A 21,078-nucleotide genomic window follows, 5' to 3' on the forward strand; every position below is an offset into this window, starting at 1 on the left:
ATTAAAAGAATTGTGCTATGCCCTCCACAGCTGCAGAGTGTTTGTGGGGGGGAGAAAAGGGAGGAGCACTGTGCACTGGGGGGGGCAGGAGGACTCATCCTGCCAGCCAGTATCCCTGCCGTCAGCGGGAGATCCCGGTGTGTGAGGAGAGCAGGTATCGGCTCCCAGATCTGCCACGCAGCTACCTGAGCTGAATTTTGCCTGCAGCACTCTGTTTGCAGGGGAGCTGTTCCACCACCAGAGTATTTTATTTTCTAAAGTTGTTTCAGTCCCCTTTTCCATCCTGGGGAAAAAAATAAAAGCCCTTTGGAAGAGGGGCTAGGTAATGAGGCTATGAGTTTCTCCTCCATGTTACGTACTTCGTACAAGTTAAAAGGCTTGTTCTGCCTTTCATCTTGTGGACTGTTTTCTGCAGATATTTCCTAACTTTTCCCATGACGTTTTCGCCTGGTTCTTCAGAAGGTTGTACGGACTGAAAGAGACTATTGTTTCCGCAAGAGCGCAAGCATGTGCACATCGGCTAATCTGGCTGGTACAGGATTTCAGGAGTGGGTGTTGGACTGAGGAACGGGATTGGGATGTGTGCAGCTATGAATTCTTGCTAACGGCATGCTCTCTTATGCTGTAAAAAATACTGCATTTCACTTTCTAGGTTCACCATTTGTTTTTCTCCAAAAGTTTAACTCCAGTACCATGAGATGTAAACAGGGAAATGGTGTACAGGAAGATTGCAAAAACTTTGGTTAGCAGAGATTGGAAAGCTGGTTCAGTTTTCAGTCCTGTGCCTGGATAGGTATCAGCTACTTGATTGCACAGAGCCTCAGAACACGTATTTTTCACAAATGTCTTAAGTTTAAAATTGATACTTCATTGTTTTTCTCACTTTCTCCTTCCCTGCATTTGGATTTTCATTTTGAAGTACTGGATACACAAACAAATACTCTTTAGCCTGGCATTTAAGAGGCAGACTTTGGCAATCAAGATGCATTTGCCAGCTCTTGAGACACTGCAATCTGAACGTTGCATTTACAACAAACACTTTCTGCAAAGTAGTTTGCATACAAGATATCACATGGTACGGATATGGTGTTTTGTTTTGGGGGGGTTGGGGTTTTTTTTCAGTCAGATGGTATCAGCAGGGAGCAAAGAAACCACTCGTGGTTGTTTTTGTTTTACACCTAGGATCTTGTCAGATGCAACCTTGCCGCAGATTTTTTTTCCCCTTTCAGGAGCATTACCTAGAAGATGATGCTGGGATAACTCCAGCTTCCTGGTGGTGACCCAGATCTCTGCTGGCGATGAGATCTCATCTCCACTGGGCACAGAGTGAGAACAGCAGTTGTGTTTTCAACTACTGATCCATGGGCATGTTCCCATACGGTGTTTCCAGGCTTGTCAGCAGCCTTGCAGCGCCTTGGCTATTGCTGCTGACGTGCCCGTGTCTGGCGGCAAAAGGCGGGGTTTTCTTCCATGCTCTGGTTTCATGTAGGTCTCATAAGAGGGTGTGAGGCAACTCCAGGATGTTTTTACATACTACTTTTATGTATGTGTGAGACAGCATAAAAATCCATGGAGTTTTTTTAGCAGAGACAACATTGTATAACTGATGATTCACTGTATCTCTGTTCTAATGCAGTTTCCTTGCTTGGTCAGGAGTAGTTTCTGTTTGTGAGTGACCCCTTGGAACTAAAAGATACAGGCTGGGAAGGCTGAGGCTTGCTGGTAATTTAAGATCTGATGAGGGTTGATACTGTGGTTTGTTGATGGATTTTGTCTGGCTGAGATGCTTTTTGGTGCATGCACAGGAATTCCCAGGTGTTGATAAAAGCACTTGACCATAGCCAATTTTTCCCCAAGAGGGTAGGGAAGGGAGATTGTGAAGTGAGAAGGAGTTGGAGGTTTGTCTGGTTACTTTTCATCTATGGGCTCTTTTATTTAGCAAAGTTTCACCTGGAGTCACGTGTGGTTTTAGCACCTCTAGACCAAACTGTGTTGGCTGTCCTTGAAGGGTTTTCCAATGCTTTCACGGGACACGGCATGGGTCAGCTACCTTGCTACACAGACCACCTCACTGCTTGCCAAGTGGTGTTTCTGTAATTGCACCTCCTTTTCAGCAGCTCCTGGGCACGGTACAGAGCACTGGAAGCAGTCTGCAAAGCTGCCTTTTCCTATCCGAGACCCCTTTTGTGTTAGACTGAGTCCTTGCTGCTATAGCCAGGAATATTTGAGGCGTGTTTTTGCTGACAGTTTTCTGCTCTGCACTCCTGTGAGGATTGGATGTAGGGCAGTTTGGAGGGTTCCTAGCAGTGGAACTCCCTATTTACAGTCAGCGAGTTCATTAGAGCCCTAAATTATTTACCTTAAAGAATTCAAGCCCTGAATTATTTACCTTTAAGGTCTGTCTTCCTGCATTGTGCATTTGGTTAACTGTAGACCTGTGCTCTGTTATATGCTCTGAATGTCTAAGGCAGTGTAGTATCTAGGGTGGTTCCAGCTATTTGCTGTTAATTTTAATTTTGTACACAAATATGTTACGGTATTATAACTGAGGTCAGAGTGCGGCTCAGTGAGGTATAAAAAGGATTTCTGTAGACCTAATTTTTAGTCTTGTGAATGCATGGACAGCTTCTGATTACGTATCACACTCTCCTTTCTCTCTGCAAGTCCTCTGCCTTGTGCCAAGCCTCCAGCTGTATCTGCAAACCCTGGGCAAATGCCCTCTTCAGCGTTTTGGTTTTTCCCTGCTGTTCCATGTTTGACTCTACGCTTTTATTTATGGCATACTACTTCAAATCCTGCTGAAGAAGTTTGCCATTTCCTCACAGACTTACTCTGTTTATCAGCCTCAGGCTTGAGGGTTTGACAAAGAATTCGGGAAGCGTGGTCACTTCTTCATGGGAAGAGAGTTAAAGCAAGAGGACGAAGGATCTTAAGGATCTTACAGCCTTGCTGCTGAGATGTCTCCGTACGTCGTAGTATTTCATGTACTGGAAATACAATTCCCTTTTGCTGCGAGTGTTCATTAGTTTTGCTTGAGAGAAGCCAGGGTTTCAGGCTGGTTAGGAACTTGCCATTAATGGCCACTTGGGAAACGCCGGGTTTAAATGACTGGAGCGGCACTGCATCAGAGCTGCATGGCAGCTCTCCAAGGCACGGCTCATCTGCCTGAGCACTGAGAAGGGGTGGCAGGGAGTGGCGGGGTGGCTGCTATCTTCACTGCCAACACCTGTCAGAGTTGTCCTGTGCTGTTATCCCACAGCCCTGGTGCATGGTCAGTTACGTCCCCTGTGCTGAGCGCAGCAGGAGAGGGCAAAGAGAGCCGCTGCGGGCAGCGCTCGCCCACCACGTTCCCCTCCCTTTTTAGTGCTTCAGCTCATCAGTGTTCTGTCTTGCCAGTATAGCTTTGGTTCACCAAAGAAAAAAGACAGGAGGCAAACAAGTGGCAAACAGCGTCCACTGGCATCGCAGAGGCTTGAACATGATTCCTTGGCAGTGCTGCAGCTGCACAGCCACCGTGAGCCCTCTGTTCCTAACCAGGTTGTCACTCTCTCCCCATCCTACCTCCAGTTTTCTCTCCCAGTTAAGTGAAGTTTCTTGGTTTGACCTATTTTTTCCTGCTGTGCCCTGGCCCAGCTCTTGGCTGCTCTGTGTTGAGTGTGGATGGCTCCAGGCTGCCAGGGCTGTGGCAGGGAGACCACCTGGAGCCAGGGGAGAGGGCTGATCCCTTTCCTTGCTTGGGAGGTGGCCCTGCCCGGTCAGGAGCAGATGCCAGAGGCAAAGGCCAACTCTCTTCCTCAGCCCTGGACTAGACCGTGCTCTTTGCTTTTTTGTGTCACCTGGCTAGTCCTAGGTTTAATCTCTCAGTTCCAGTGGTTGCCAGAATTTGTTGAGTCTTTCCAGCCACTTCTTTGGGAATAGCTCAAATCAGACCCCTGCAACCAAAACCTTGCAAGAAAATCTTTCTGGCAGACATCCATGTCAACGATGGACAGAGTATGCCAAATGCCTGAGCCCTGAAATCACAGGATGGGTATCACAGCCGTATCTTGCACCCCAAGCAGTGTAGTTGTGTTTAATTCATATGCCCTTGTGGAGGTAGGCATGGGATCACATACAGATGGTTGAGTTGCATCTTCTTAAGTGAAAGGGTTTGTTTTGTTTGCTTTCAGAGAGGGCAGTGAAATACTGACATTAATGGCATTTCCAGTACTGAAAATCTGGTGTCATTTTTTCTTTACTTATGATGTGTCTTCTGGCCACTCAGGGAGGCTGGTGGATTTTTTTGAGGTTTTATCTTCAACTGGGTTTCTACCATGTGGGCTTTTTTCTCCTTATTTTAAGTGTGGAAATTTCTTATATGAAGTGTACATCTTGGTTCGTTGGTGTATTGGCAGGAGAATTCGACACTGAAGCATAAAGCTACTAATATGTGAGGTGAGGAGTAAACACAGACACCGAAAGACCCTTTCGAGAATTTTAAGCAGAGTCACTACTTAAATAATGCTGTAGGTACAAAGTTCAGGGAAATTGTACGATTAAGTAATTTACCGTCAATGTAATTTTGCAAGTATTATTTTTACATTGCTGCTGCGGTTATTAGTGGCATGTATTTACTGTCAAAACTGAAAGAAACTTAAGCAGCTCTCTTTTCCCCTGTATTTCTGCTTTGGCACTGGTCCCAGCGCTGCCAGGCAGGATGCCCTGGGGAGAAGACAGAGGACGCAGGTGCAGGAGACCTGTGTTCCTCTGCGCAGCTCTGCAAGTGATGGACTGTGGTACCTTGGCTGCCCCTTTAAGTTGTTCTCTTTCACTTCTATTTGGTCAATAAGCAGTTTTGGGGAAAAAACTTTTTCTTGTTTAATACCTTTATGACACATGGCAGAAAACAAAAGACCTAAATATTTGCCTGGAAAGTCATCTGCTGTAATGCAAATAATAGATGATTGTGTGCAGTTAATCAATTTTTTCTTTTGTGTTGTTTTTCACACAGAGCGATGAAGCAAGAGAGAAGTTTTTAAAAACAGAAAAATGTGATTGCATAAACATCATTGTTGGCAGGAGGACTTGGTGGATTCAGGTAATAATGTGACACCACTTTTTATTACGCTTTAAAAACTGTCTAGGTTTCAGGCTGACAGTGGCCTTTTGTAAGGGATTGAGGGGTAGAGGAAAGTGACACAGTATAACAAGACCCAGTGGCTGGCTGTTAAATTAATTCAGAGCAGGCGAGAGAGTGTGAATGCTCCCACAGCACGGACGATTGCTGCACAGGGCAACACGGCTGGGGCTGCGGTAGCTTCCTTCCTTAAGTCAAGCTATTGAATCTGAGGCTGTGTTTTGGGATTTTTTTTTTTTATGTTTGGGTGTGGTTTTTTGAGCTTTGTTTTATTTGGGGTGTTGTTTTTTTTTTTGTTTTGGGTTTGTTGTTTTTTTTACCCTAAGAGATTTTCTAATTCAACCTCTTACAGCTGCGTCAGTGCAGGTAGGGAAGCTCCATGCCGGTTCTATGGAAGAAGGTCAAATGATCAGCTGTCCCTTCAGACTCCACAACTCTGAATCTATGAATATTTCCCTTGAACTACCCCTTTTAAAAGATTTCTGGATCAGAGCAGATCATTATCTGCTAAAAGACCCAGACCTAGACCTTTATTGCTTTAGAGGACTACTGCTAGTTGTTTTCTGTGTGTGAATGAAGACAGTTTGTTGTTGCATGGTTGTAGGAAACCTAATGTGTGATGTTTAAGCATGCTACTAATATGTTTGCAACAATCTTTTCTTAAAATAATGGACTTTACATGTTCAGATCCTGTTTTGTAGGAAATGTAAGTTGCTAGCTAAAATAAATCTCTTATGTTTTTAATAATTTTAATTATTTCCCCCACTGAGGGGGAGGGGGGGGATGGGGAGTTTGCACTGTTAATTGCACTCCACATTTGTAATTGAGGCTATATCCTACCCTCAAACTTCTTAGGCAATCCCAGTGAAGTCATCAGGCTTTTCACAGGCGTACAGGTTTTCCCCGCTTGTATATGATTCCAGGATAATGGCCTACAGCGCGTTTTTTCATGTACTGATTTCTCAGACGTACAAGGAGATTCAAAAAACATGCACCCTTTTCAACATAGCCTCTTGCTTTCCAGCACCAGCTGGAGAGGTTCTGCAGGATTTTATCAAGAAGCAGATCAGCAGAGCTAGTTGCCTTAGACTGAGCTGTTTTTAACTAGCGAATCCTTTGCATTTTCTTTGTTGGGTGCTAGGTGGGAAAAATGCAATTGTGGCTTTGCCTTGCTATAGTCATGACCAAGAAGGGTGTTTAAATAGCATATGAATGGGTGTGGATTTGATATTTCCTAGAGCCAGCTTCTTTTTAGCATTAAATTGCATACTCCAGGAAGATAGTTGCTGTATCAACATTGGTATAATGACACATTATTAAAAAATCAATATCCAGTCATAGAAACGAGTCCTGGTGTAAGCAGTTGGGTGCTTACAGCTGCGATTTGTATGTATTTGCAAATGTAATGGGCTTTTTTCCTTGTAGCACTGGTAACTTGGATAAACACTGTATGTGTGACTCATTGCAGAGTATAAACTTATTTTAAAGGAGCAAGTGTGGGATTTGTAGAATATCCTATTGCTTGCATCCCTGAATATTTGCATTAGGTCATGATTAATCTTAAATTGGCCAACCTGAGAGGAAAATTACTGCTGATCTCCCATAGGTGATTTCAGAAATAAACAGAAGGATGGAAGTGCTTTACAAACATAAATAGTAGTTAAAATTTATAAAATCATAAAGCAAACATATGGTACAAGGTCTTCTAAAATATAACACTTGAAAGCTTTTTTTATAGTTTCACAAAGAGCTTGTTTAGTTATCACAGGAAAAGTAAATATTTTCATTCCTTTTTCTTCACCTCTCTCTCATTCCATTCCTCTTTCTTTTTCTCTTTTCTCCTTTTTTGTCTCTTTTCTTTTTTCCCCAGAGTGTTCTTAATTTGGTGGGATGGGGAAACGGCACCCGATGTGCCTAGAAAGCCCTACTTGGGAGCCGGCGATAACAGTGCTAATTGTCCTCCTGTTGTTAGGTTCATTCTTGATGTCCTTCTGCAGTGTTGGGATGGAGTTGATGTAATCCAAACTGAACGCTCCCTGTGCGCATGTGTGCGTGAGTGAGATGCGATGGGAACTGCAGCAGTTCCTGCACTGGTCAAGAACACGCCTGTTTTTTAACGTGGTACCCCAAGCATCGGTGATGAGGGATGTGATCCCTCTGTGTGTGTGTGTGCACGTGCACAAGCTCATGGGGTGCAGCACAACACAGAATCCCCGCTCTTCTACCACATCATTGGTGGGGCAGCCACGGTCCCCAGCTCTTTGAGCATCACGGTGAGGAGGCGAGGCTGCTGCTGAAAGGGGGCGAAGGAGGAAGACGGGAGTGGAGGAGTGGGGGGCCGGGTGGGGAGGGAGAGCCGGGGAGGAAGACACTGCTCCAGAGGGAAATACTCTGTGCTTTGCAGTTGCTTGTGTGGATAGAAACCAGATGGTGCGCTGGAACACCCGCTCGCTTGGGCGGCAGCGGAGCCAAACATATGGTTAATGGTTAGGAGAAAGAGCTTTGCGAGCCAGGGCTTTGCTGACTGCCTCGCATTACAGATTGTTGCAGTGTGTCATTACATTGCCAAACTAAGTGCTTAATACCCGCTGCGGGCGCTGGGCAGGCATTTGCAGGGAGGATGCTGAGGCTCCCTGGGCAGGGCGGGAGGCTGACATCACGTGCGTCCCCCCGCCACACCCCCCCATGCCCCCTTTCCTCACTGGAAACGCCATAAATCTCCCCTTTTACAAACTGAAACCTACAGCAGGCAGTTTTCCCATTCTGCAAGTCTTTAATCCGTTTATTTCCAACAGCGTATGGTTGGGTTTGCCCTTTTTTTGTGCCTTTTTCTTTTTGGTCCCTGAGCAGCCTAGTTCACCTAGGCTGCAGCACCACACTTACATGCCCGGCATCTGAAGTTCCTGCTCTGGGATCTTTGGGCGACACCAGGCCCATGTTATCTAAGGAACTGCTGAGCTCATTCATCTCCTTTTCACGGCCCGCTTCCTTTTATTTTTAGCCAAATCCGTCAGGCCTGACAGGCGGGTAATTTGAGCCAGAGAAAGGGCAAAGCTCCAGGTCCTTTCCACAAAGCAATTCTTCTCCTCCCTCCTGGGAAGGCTCCAAACTTGGCCTGCTCCAGGCAGATGGATTTGTTGAGTCATGTGAGATCATTTACACAAAAACACAGCGAGGCAGTGAAAAGGAAAAAAAAAAAAAAAAAAAAAAAAGGGGGAAAGAAAAAAGAAAAAAAGGTGGGGGGAAGGGGTGGGAGAGCGTGCGCTGCTGGGGCTGCTGCAAGCGTAGGAAATGTGCTGTGAGGCAGCTAGACAGAGGAATGCAGCAGATTCATTCTTGTATAAGGTAATGTCTCGTTTATAGTACAGGGTGGAGCCAGCACGGAGGAGAAATCACTCAAAAACAGATTACGCATTTAAAAAATTCTCCTTTAAAATAAATAATAATAAAAAAACCCCAACAACCAACCAACCAACAAGCAAGCTGCACACACAGGCGCGCAACAAAGACGGCGTTGTTGACAGCACCGGATTACAGTAGCGGTAAACTCCGGGCTGGGAGGTTGCTGGAAAATGAGTTTGCTCCGTGATGCAACCAGAGTTTGCTTTGTCTGGCCGCCAGCGCAAGCAGGGCGGTGGGGACGGGGAGCCTGGCGGGAGCAGCGCGCACTTTGCTCTGTCCAGGGATGGCTTCGGGCGGTGGGGAGGGATGGAGGGAGCGATGCAGGATGCCAAGCGGGCAGGCTGTGCTGGGGCGTCATTCACAGCAAAAATGGGTGTGTGTGTGGTGGGGTGTGTGCACGGAGAGGGCAGGGGAGAGCCTCTTCTTGTTTTGGTTTTGAACTGGTTGTGGCATGATTTTCATTACATCAGGCAGTAAATTGCATTTATTCAGTTGAATGTTGATTTTGTTACTGTTTGCAACCTAAGCTAACCCCCAGTGTGTTGGGTTTGTTTTCTTTAAGTGGGTGGTAAGAGAGAACATCAAACTTGGGGCTTTTCAGATCTTGATGCATCCAGGAGAATTAGGTTGGGTTAATTTATGCAGTGTTCTAACAAGATGTGTTCAAACCTTTAAATAGACGTGGACTGTATTTAAATATTGTTAATGTAACTTCCAGTTACTCCAGATTTCTTAGCAAGGCAGCATCTGAATACTAGTGTTTTGTCCCGATGATTAAAAATCAGAGCAGGGGCAGAAACTGGAACTGAAAATTGGTGAATATGTGCAATCAAACAAGTCTGAGGCAAAGCATTTAATTAAATTCTCAGCTGCAGTTAAGGAACTCATGGGAGCATGTAAATGTGGGTTTGTATTTTAACTTGACCCTTTCCCCCGCTGAGCGGCATCTTCTCCAGACTCCACAGCGGTGTCCGCTGAGGTGCTTTCAAAGGTTTGGCTGGAGCCTGCCTCCCTGTGCTTGACCTTGTCTTCCCCTTTTTTTCTTTTTTTTTCCTTCTCCCGCTTCTTTTTTACACTTTTGTCTGAAAGCTGGCTAGCCTTCCCAGCCCACTTGCCCTGCCGGGCTGTGTCGCTGAGCACGCTCGGCATGGGGAGAACCTTCACTTCTTGTGCTTGAGAGTTTTCTCACTTGGTGGAAATCTTTTGTCTTCTCTCTCTCTTGATCAGGCCGCCCCTCGTTAATTATGTTGAAGGAGCACTTGGCAGCACCCCACGTCCCGGCTGGGGTCCCACGCTGCACAGACCCACATGGGGTCCTGGCCCCTCAGCTTACAGCTGCTGTCCGGGGCGAGGATCAGCAGAGGGATAAAGTATAAGGATGAGAAATACAGCCAGGTTTGGGACCTGGATTGTGCAGTAAGCGGCGGCTGTAGCATGGCAGCTTTTCACAAGGAATGGCTGTAGATTGCGCTAAGGTCCTCGGAAAGGTCCCAGAGAAGGACAGCGTTGTTATTTATACTGTTTACATAGTTACTGTAAGTTTCTTTCCCCTCTTCCCCAAAATACCTAATTATCCTACATTTTCTGTTGCTGTGAGCAACATTTCCCGTAGTTACCCAGAGTGGCAATTCCAGTTAAATTCTCACTTTATAAAGCTAATCTCCCAGCAGTGGCTGTGGGATTTCCAAAAGAAAAAAGACATTTGTGTGTGAGGAGCCAAAGTTTTAAGATTTTTGTCTTAGTGGACAATTCTGCATAACTCCTCTGTTAACTGTTTGCATTCGTTATCAGTTGAGAGCTCAATAGCTTCATCTCTATTTATGACATTTAGAAGACTTGTAGTTTTTTAAATTACCCTGCAGAGTGCCACACTCCCCAATATTCCTTTTTCTGCTGTGAAGGTGCCGCATGTGTTGATTTTTGCATCTTTGTGTTGGACAACCAGCCTGACTAGACAGATTTCAGGAACTGTTCATGACCTGACTATCGGGAAAATCAGCTTTACTTTTCCTTCCCCTCCTGTCATGGCTGCTCAACTTCCTCCCCTTCTTCTAAAAGTGTGTTCTCTGTAAGATGCTATCAGCCCTGTAATCCTTTATCTTGCTTCTCCTATCATTTCCATTCTTCGGCTCCTACTGCCTCTTCCTCTAGCTTATGATTAGACCAGAATTTTTTCTGCTGCTGGCATCTTCCCTCCTCGTATGTACTGTGACGCTGCCTCCTTTGGGATCTGAGGAAGGATGAGTTTGGATTTCTTACATATTGGGTCATGCCCCGCGCTTAGCTTCAGTTTGGACAGGTAGAGAGTATCATCTATGGTAATTTTTCTTCCATTGCTGCCTTAAGCAACCAAGTCTCTTCTCCACCTCAGTTGGAGGATGAGCAGGAGGTCCTCAGGCTCCTCCACTGCGGACCTCCTGCTGAGGTTGCTCAACCTCCTGCTGAGGCTGCTCTTTTCAAAGCAATGCAACCCGTAGCCAGGGGTTTGATTGCTTTCCTCCAGGTGTGAGATTACTATATTTCCTTCCAAAGACCTTATTCTGTACCCTAATTGTATAACGTTCCTCAATCTGAAGTTGTGCCAAGGAGAGATGCTCTGGGAGCGAGGTAACCTTCTATGTTTGAGCTAAAATTATCCTACTTGACAGGATCAGATAGCAATTCCCTCCCACAGAAAACTTGGGAAAAATTTATAATTCTCTGTGGTGATATCTAAGGTGAGTGGGGTGGTGACCTCCCTGTATTGCAAATGTTCAGTTATGGGACTTATGAAAGAACCTCAAAATAAATAAATCTCTAGCCTGACAGCTTCCCCTTACAAAAAATCGCAGAAGTTATGGTGTAGTGGTGGCAATTTCCTCTTCTTCATGTGTACAGGTACAGGGTATCCCAGAAGAGAGGCAAGATTTGTTCTAAACAGATTAATCTAAATTTCCATGGAGATTTTTAAGGCATTAAATCTGTGTAAATTTTTCTCATCCAGCAATGAGCTAGTGCAGCGGTGAAGCGCAGGACTGTTTGTAATGTACTTGGAAACCTAGCTGTTTTCTAGCTGTGGCCAGATCCCATTAACTGTGATTTCCCTGCTTCCTTTTTCCTCCTTCTGGAGGAGCCTTCTGGATAGCGGCTTCTCTTAACAGCTTGTTTGGAGAATCTGCTCTGAAAATCTCCCAGCCGCTCCGTTCCACTCCACTCAAAGCAAGGTTGGAGCAGTTTATCACCTCCTCATCAATGACTTCCATTTCTGCTAGAAAGTCTCCGTTGGCCATAGACCGAACAAGTTTTAATCTCTTTCCCTTCCGTTTGGTCGAGCGCAGAGGTAGAAGTCCTTTTGGAGATTAAACTTGGCCTGTTGGTTTAGCGAGACATCAACCCAGGCAGCACAGCCTGTATAAAATATGCTTCTTTAATTCCCTTGGAGCATCCTTAAGAATCCTTGAGAGTTATCTGAGGGTTTCTAGCAAGGATGTGTGAGCACCCTCTGACACTGCCCTTACAGTAGCAGCTTTTTCAAGTTTGTGTTAAAAAGCTTCACATTGTTTTAAGGCTCTGTTCACTCCATTAGCTTTTCACTGATAGTTCCTGTAGCATTACTAACGGCTAACGTGAACCTTTCAGTTTTAGCCTTGATTCTGTTATAAATTAAATTGGTGTCAGCAAAAGCTGCTTCTGATCACATGGTGTAAAAAGATTGATTATTTTTTTTTTTAACCTGTTTGCAGCATTTGTGCAATTAATGGGAACAAACTGTTGCTCCTTGATAAATTTATTCATGTTTAAAAGATATTTGGGAACCATATTTGGCTTTAAGTTGACGTATCACAGCTCTTCGAGGCATTTTGGTGCCTAAATAGCTGGGATTAGACACTCTGATTACTCATGCCAGTTATTTTCCTGTGTCCATACTGAACTGTGTGTGTTACATAAATATTTTTAGTTATAGGCTTGTCAGATTTGTTTAAGGAAAAGAGATGTCCTTATTTTTCAGAGGTGTTTATCTGTGAGTGAGTGGAATTACATTAATGTTTTTTTCTCAGCTGATCAAATTCTAAGTGCTAAGATGAAAGGCCCACTATTACTTGCAAAAGTAAGACTTGCTTTTAGAGGAGTAGAGTAATTCATCTTCTGTATCTGCTTCTCTAATTGCAGCCTGTAAAGACCCTAAAGAGTCTTGCTAGTCAACGATTTCCTTACTGCAACCAGTGAAAAATCAGATTTAAAATGCATTTAACTGATGTTCAGTTCCACATCTGATACCTCTTGATTACTATGGTCACAGCATAAATAAATACACGTGATAGCTTACTTGATCATGCAAGTGTTGAATGTCTTTCTCCTTCATCAGAATACTTTTTTATCAAAGATACCTGCTGTTACAATGCCTCAAGTTGTTGATTAGGTAAAGGGAATGCCATACATGGGAAAATAAACCAGCACCCGCAAGGTAGCTACATAATAGGAAATAATGAGATTTCTTTTAGCAACTTCAGCTTGTTGTTTTCTGTTTGAATGCCTTCTCAAAATTAATAATAAAATACTAAAAAATAAACTTGTCATGCCTTCTGGGAGGATGGCATAAATAATTAACATGGGATATATGTTTACTCGTTTTTTGGTTCATTGCTTATTGGCTTCCATGTAGTACCATGAACAGGTTAGAAGCACCTGCGGTGGGCTTAAACTGTGCCGGACCTGCTCAGAGCTGTTGCTGCCCTTCTTGATGCCATTCACTGTGATTAACTGTGTCTGGGTGGATGGCAGAACCCAGATGGTTATGACAGAGTAATTTTCTTCTCCTTGGATGTGCTGCTTGAGCACAAGCATCAGTGAATCCCCTTCTGCAGCCAGTGACTCTGGAGGCAGCAGGACCACATGCTGCTCCTGGGGAGGGCATCTTGCATGGGTGGCACTGCGCTGCCGAGGGTATACATGGCACGGCCAGCCTCGCTCAGCTGTGCTTTTTGAGAGCAAGAGGTTAAAAGGACAAGGGTAAACCACGGTCTGAAGCAGACTCTTGCATCTGGCGGGTCTGTTCTTGGGTGACACTCATTTGGTTACACAGCTCAAGTGCAGCAAGAGTTTCACCCCTGCCCACGGGCTGACAGTCACACACCCGATGAGAAGTTATTTTTCTGCTGGGTTTTGCCCCATGTGAGTGTTGTCATCGGAAATAACAGCAAATAAAGGGACGGAGGGTTATGGGGCATCATGACCTGTTCACCATTTAAAATAAATCTTCTGTGATTAATTCTCTGTGGGGCAAAGGAAGAGAGGAGTTCATGCCCTAAACTCTGGAGAATTTTTAGTATTTAATGCCAGTTTTAACCCTGAAGCATCAGTGAGTTAAGCAGAGCTCGAAGTACTGCCTTTAGCCTTCATCAGGAAAGAGTGGATAGCGTTGCTGGAGGAGTTGTGGCAGCAGGGAGTTCCCACGTGCACGCAGTGTACTTCTAGAAGAACTGAAGGTTGGTATTTCCAAAAAGAAGTGGAGACACGTGCGAGTTTGTGACGTATATTTTGATTTTCAGTACAGTAGGTGGCAGGAGAGACAAAGCGACAGCTTGGCTGAAGTAGCTGTTTGTCCATGTGTTGCAATAACAAATGAAGGCCGTACCACGTCTACACCCAATACCCTGCAAAAAAAGTGGCATTGTACTGCCAGATGTTCTTCTGAGATCTGTCATCTGTTGTGGTAAACGTGAGGACGTAAGATGGGAACGTTAGGCACGTGTTGCAATGCCTGTGTTAAATGCCGCACTGTGCCTTGCATTTCTATGATGTCTTCTGGTAGGCGTCAGGGACTGAAGGTTTCATGGCAGACTAAGCCAGTCCCAGTTAACGGCTGTTCATCCTCTTTCTCTCCCCACGGTGTCGTTGGCCAGGACTTCCCCCCCATTCCCTCTTGCTCCAGCGTTGGTGCTTGTGAAGCCATGGTACCATGAGCTGCTTGATGGGTTAATCCAGCCAACAACTAACTAAACTAAAGACGTGGTTGGATTTTGTGCAGCTCAGCAGAACCATCTCACCTCATGCTGGTGAAACTAGAGCTGAGGCAAATGAGCAAGTGATAGGAAAAAGGGACTGGTGGCTTCAGGCTGCAGTAGAGCTGCACCCTTGATGTGCCACCCCTGCCAAACAGGATGGAAGACTTACTTCTTCAGTGGATGGTGAAGTAGATGCTGGAGGCTTTTTTAAGCCAGCATTGGATATTCTTGGACTTCTGATCTGCAGTCAGATAAAGTAACCCTAAGAGCCTGAAAACCACATCCTTTCTAGGCCTATGAGAGTCTTTCCTAATGGACTCGCAAACCAAACAATTAGAGGTGTTTTCCCTTCTGTCTCTTGGACATGTCTCCTTTTTAAAGGTGAAAGGTATGGTCCTTGTCTCACTTCACTTAAGATGAACAGATTGTTTCTGTTCTTATTTATGAGAGATTTGGCCTCCCATTGCATGCAAGGACAAAGTCTGCTATGGTCTATGTGTAACATGAGCAAAGTCAATGAGGTTGCCTTTGTAAAAGAGAAGGTGATTTGGCTCAGGGTTTGTAACAGGAGAAAGGAAGCACTTTTGCCCATTGATTTATAGGGAATTAGTGTATATCTAAAATAGGCCCACCCATTTGCTGTGCTTTTTTCCAAGGGTTGTTCTCCGAAGGACTTTTGGTCATGATGAAAACAGCTTCATTGTGTACGCCTGCCGGAGGGCATTGCATTTGCCTTAGAGCCAAAAAGAGCAGACAGTATTTGACTCACACTTGTCAGAGGAATCTTTACTTTATGTACCAGCTTCCAATGATGATTTTAGTCCTCCTTTCATCTGTACTTGGACATAAACTTTGAATTCTGGCATATCAAAACATGCAGTTGTATGATGGCCTGAATTCTGCGTATTCATTTGATCTGAAGCCCTGTTGAGCAACTCCTTTTCATTATATTCTGTTCCTGTGCGCACTGGTTTCGTAAGATTTTTATCAGCATTTTTTCAATACAAAAAAATTCAATTAATGTTGTTTTTGTCATTGGAGATGACTGAGAATTGAACTGGTGTTGAAGTTGTGAAAGTGTTGGTGTGATGTAGTGGCAAGGGCAAGACATCAGTTTAGGTACTTGCTCAGCTGTCTTTGCTGGAGAACCTGACTGCCCCATAGGTAGAACCTGAGTGCTTCTGGGCATCTCAAAGAAGATGAAATACCACCCTTGTACTGATGAGAACATGGTCATTTATTGAAGGTCATGGAGGAAACCTGGAAGGTTGGGATCTAGGTCTCTTCTACCCTACCCCAGGAAGCTGAGTCCTGTGATTTCTAGTGTGATGAAGTTTACTTCATCTCCCCTGAGAAACGTGAGCCTCTTCCCATTGGAAATATATCTGCTCTTATCACAGGAGGCATGGGCACACATTTACAGGTTGGGAACAGAGTTCAGGACTCGTTGCCACGAAAACCGGCATGTTTAGAGTAGCCAGCTATAGCTGTAGTGTGCGATATTAAAAGGGGAAACGGTCTGAGGGGCACAGACAACACTTGGTAGCTGATCTGTTGTTGCTTTACATACAACCCAGAAAGTTTAGTAGCTGGACCGGAGGAGGGACCTGGGCATACAGCAGGTACGTCAGGTATGGAGGCACTTGGGTATACAGCTTTTGGGCTGCTCCGTCCTTGCGTCGGTGGGCTGCAAGGGCAGGTCCTTTCTCAAAGAAATACCATTTGTAAAGAATGGGACCTTGCTAGCCAAATTTTCCTTAAACAGGCTGGTATCTTGCAGATACTGATGTGTTGGTATAAATGGTATGGCTGCAAACAGTTAATTGTTTCTGTAACCAGGTTTAACTGTGGAGTGCTTGGCTTGGTGAAGAGGATCAGGAAGGAGTTCCTGTGATTTTTTAAAGCAGTAGCTGTGTAAGCCTAATTATGAAAAACGTGCCAAGTTGAAATACTCCTTTTTTAAAATGAATTTCCATAAACAGCTCATAGGCAGGTTCATGCCGTGCTGGAAGAAGTCTGACTGCACTTTAATGTAGACACCTGGATTGGTGATCAGGAAAAGATTGTTTAACAACTGGAATTTAAATACCGGTACAGCTTCATTGTAGTAATTTCCCCAAAGGCACATTGGTAATTCTGCTAAACAGAGAGTTTAATAGACTTTAATAATGTGTACTTTGGAGACCCTATACACAAAGGAATAATGCATAAAACATTCATTACGGTAAACTGCTACCTTTGCATGTAACAAGGAATATGTGGAAACAAAACTGGTGCACTGTATGTGACAGCACATCATTGGGGGTTAGTGGACAAAAGTCGTTATCTCCTTGTTACCTGTCACTTCACCTGTTGTGATCAATGTTGTAGCCCATATTGTTTTACTGAACAGTGAATGAGTTATCCTAGGCAGGCATTATTTTCTGAGAAGTCCTTCGCGGGCAGGAGGGCCATGTTGGTTCACAGGGCTTTGTTTTTCTCTGATGTCCCTATTGAGTGTCAAAAGACGAGATATCTGATAGGAAACACAGAATAACCCCATTTAAAAAAAATAATTAAAATAAATAAAGAACATAATAACAACAAAGCAACCTTAGCAAGCGTCTCTAAGCGAGTTTAGCATTGAATTTTGATGTTATTTCTCTGTGCTGCTGCTGAGGGCCCTGCTGGAGAACAGGCGAGAAGGAAGAAGGAGCAGATGCTTTTGGTAGAACAGTAGGGCATTTATCTCTTTTAATGAGGTAACATCATTAGTGCTGACAAAGTGCTGCAAATCAATACATGTAATGGACTGCTGCTGTCTTTCAGTAGTGCACAGGCTGTTGTACCTCTGAGCGCTCGAATCTGCTGAATCACGGGTCAGGCTTTATCTCCTGTCTGATGCCGGTTTGGTTGTGTTTTTTCTTGGTGTTTGTTTTTTCTTTCTTTTTCTAAACCATTTTTGTTTTCCCCCCCTTCCTATCTTTGCCTTTGGTCTCCAAGAACTGTAGCACACCTCCAGGATATCTGTTGGGGTGGGCACAAGCATAGTGATTTTATGAGCAGCGGAGTGCATTGAAATACTGCATACATCTATTGTGGTGCAAGGATCTTCTCTTTATTTGGAAAGACTGAGGTTGTGAAGAGCTATTTGAGCCTGATTCCGTCTGCCTAAAATGGCTGCAGGTTTTGTTTTGGGTGGCTTCCCCCCAACCTCCCCCACCCCCCCACCCCATCACCCCCCCACCCCATCACCCCCCCTTTGCCCTCTGCCTGCTTCCTGTAGAGCAGTGGTATAATGTCAGGCACACTAATCATGTCAGCCAGTGGCACTGATGACCCTGACATTCAGGAACAAAGAGCTGGAGAAGAAAGGAGAGAGTGAGGTGGCTGCGGTGCTGGACAAGGAGCAGCGGCGGGTGGGGGGAAATCTGCGGGTCAAAGCATTTCTCTGTGCAGAATCCATCGGTGTAAAAATCGTATGCGCAGTTGTACGCGAGGTGAGCAAGGGGAGAAACGAGATGGATGTCAATGGAGATCTGGCCCTTATTCCTCACTTCTTGGACGGCAAACATGACAGCACATGGCTATAATAGTATGAAAACAACAAAAAAACCCCAGCAAAATAAATCTAAATTTGAAAAAGCCTGGAGGTTTTAATAATATCTTTGTTAAAAATTACTTGGTTCCCCCAGAACTTCTGTCAAAGCCATGCCATCCTCTGCCAGGTAACATAGCCGAAACGTTTGAGGTACGCTGTTTATGGGAGGGCCTGGGTTTGACACTCGGGCATCTGTGCTGATTCCAGGAAAAGAGCCTGTCAGTAAAAAAGATTCATCTGAATAGATCACGCACGTCAGAAAAGAAGTGGTTCCTCTTTCTTTTTTTATCTGCATGCCCCTCCCATCCTGGGCTTCCCAACACCTGCTTGTGGTGAAAGAATATAAACAGAATTGCAAGATTCCTCAGCATTAACCATTGCCTGACAGCTCCAGCTAAGCACTGCGAGGTCACCCAGTTTTTCCTCTTTGTTTTTGTTTCTCACTCCCCGCCACACACCCAGTGAGCCTGTGCAGCATCCCTGGGTGGTACCATCCCTGGTGGAAGACCTGCTGGTGTTTCACCCCTGCCGTGGTGTGATAGTCAGTCACGTTTGCTGCAGTTGATGTGAGCTCAGAGCTGGGGTCTCTCATTGCCCACCCTTCTCATGTTACCCTCAGAACAAGCGGAGGACACAACTGAGAGCCAAACAGGGTCACAGCTGGGGGGGACATGTATTAGTATGCACTGAAGTATTGTCCAGGAGTAACACTGCTGAGTGTAGGTTTGGGTTGAGACTATGTAAGGCTCCATTAATACTTGTTACTTTTGTTAAATTTAATTGGTGTTCCCACTGGAGAGATCAGAGGGGTATGCTTCGAGCAACACCCAGGGTACAGTCAGCATTCTTCAGTGCTAAAGTGAAAGCATCGTTCCTGTAAAACAATTTCACTAGCTGCTTTTTAACCTCCTCGTGTTCTTGACCATCTTGAACTGGCAGAAAGTAATGGCCAACAGATGTAGAAAAGGTTTGGGAAAGCTCTAAAGACCTTTTTTTGGTCATGTGCCTGCACCTCGACACACACCCAGAACATCCCTTTTATAAATCAACATTTCTACATCACATGCAAAGCTTTTCTGTGCTATCTCATTTCATCAGTGAAACCAAAGTTCATTTACCTTCCTTCCAAGGTTGGGATTACAAAAACCTTACACACATCTCACCCTCCTCTCTCGTTGCAGGCAGTCCAGTCCAATAAATAAATACTTGGCCAAGTTTTACTGCCCTTTACCCGTTCAACTAAAACAAATGCCTTCTGCTTTGTTAAAGGCAAGTCATGCCTACTTGTGTTGTTCCAGCCAGCACAGTTTCTCAACCCACTTGGCCTCCAAGGGGCTGATTCCTTTTTAGTGAAACAGTTGACAGGCTGAAACAGTTACCAAATCTTTCTGTGATAGACATATGAAAAGAAAATAATGTAGTCGTGGGCTCTTAAGGAGAGGAAATAGCTGGTCATACCCTTTCCCAAGACTACGAATGGCCCACCTTTGCTCTCCTTTCCTTAGTAAAACTGGGGTGAAAGTGTTGTGGTGGAGGGCAGAGGCACAGGGGATGGAAGGGTTTGAGAAGTAGAGAGCTGCTAATACTAAAGGCTCCCAGATTAAGATTATCTACTGTGGTGGGTTTTTTTCTCATGGATAGTTTATTCAAAATATTTCAGCATGGATTCTGAGCTTGCCACAGCTTCTCAAAGGAGAAAATGCAGGGCTGCTTGTTAGCATTGTTTCAGAGCAGGCATAAAGGTGATCCTGCCACAGGCTCGGCTGCTGGTAAGGCTTGGTGGTTACTTCTCGTAGTAAGTACAGTGTAAAGCACTGATGGAGAAGGGCTGCTGGCATGTGATTGCAGCACTGGTGAGCCAAATCGTGATTGCCTGACTTTCCTGGGTGGTCGCCTAGCTTGTACACAGCACATGGAAACAGATCTTCTGGAATGTGAAACCGTGCCTTCTGCGTTTCTCCCACAAGTATTTTATAGTTTTGACTGGCATGCGCAAAGGAAATGGAGAATAATAGAAGAAAAAACTTACATAACTCTTCAGCTGTGCTTCCTTTCCATACCAAGGTTTTGCATTTAAAGTAAAAAGACCGGTCTGTGTTACTGTGTCTTTTTTTAAAGTTTAGCAATGAGTTTTTTGGTAAATGAGTGAAGGGGTAATTCCACACACACCCCCCCCCCAAATTCATCTCCTGTTTACGTAGTGAATACTTCTGCGTGTCTTCATTCAGAGAAACTGAATCCATGTGGGTTTAGTGATTGGGCAATCTGATCCTTAAAAATTCAAAAGATCCCTTTGTCTAAGATAGATTTTTTTGATTCCTGTTTTACAGAAACAGGTTGTAAAGGAGTCTTGAGTGTTTGGGGATTTTGTTGTTGTTGTTCTTTTATTTTTAGCAATCGTGTTATAAACCAGTAAGTATCCAGGCTTCCGTAAGTCTTATACGTGAGCGCTGCATGTAGGATGAGGAGAGAAGAATGTATGACCAGCACCTCTCTTTCCTTGTTCTCTAGATGTGGCTGCCATCTACTAACTAGCTCTGTGATCATGGCTCTCAATGTTCGGTGTCAGACATAGCGTGTCTTTTCAGTCCCTTCGTGGAAAGAAAAGAGGTCCTTGCCAGCAGGACTCCTTTCTCCCAGCCGCACAGCCTGGAGAAGGCAGCCTGCACATGTAAGGAGTTGTCCTTTCAGAACATGTTGAAGATCCATCTTTGGTCCAACTGTGAATCACCCGCTTAAGGCTGAGGATCCTTTATACCGCCAGAGAAATCGCCTCCCCATAACAGTAGGATGTTTGTCCTGGAACTGAGAGCTTAAAAAGGCGCAAACGTTTGGAAGGTGCATCAGAGCAGTAATGGTATATAAGTTAACGGCGGTAACGTAGTGCAGGAGCATGAGGAGTGAATGGGTTTGTGTGAGCCAAAAGAAAATGCTTGCTTTTTCCCCAGCTCTGCCCTTGGAGGTAGTCTTGTCCTCCAGGGACATGGTCTGGTTTT

At 44.8% G+C, this 21,078-nt stretch overlaps 1 protein-coding gene across 4 annotated transcripts in view; it reads left to right on the plus strand.

Annotated features, from left to right (window-relative positions):
- The window catches only part of BACH2 (BTB domain and CNC homolog 2), a 196,863-nt gene that overhangs the window by 36,850 nt on the left and 138,935 nt on the right, over positions 1-21,078 (plus strand). For 3 of the 4 annotated variants that reach the window (XM_055713240.1, XM_055713241.1, XM_055713242.1), the window contains exon 2: positions 4,991-5,077. The exons of the other annotated variant lie outside the window; for it this stretch is intronic. The gene's annotated coding sequence lies outside the window, so the exon portion shown is untranslated. The remainder of the gene's footprint in view (positions 1-4,990; positions 5,078-21,078) is intronic. 4 annotated transcript variants of the gene reach the window in all.

This window comes from Falco cherrug, chromosome 6 (genome assembly GCF_023634085.1).
Source record: "Falco cherrug isolate bFalChe1 chromosome 6, bFalChe1.pri, whole genome shotgun sequence".
NCBI lineage: Eukaryota > Metazoa > Chordata > Aves > Falconiformes > Falconidae > Falco > Falco cherrug.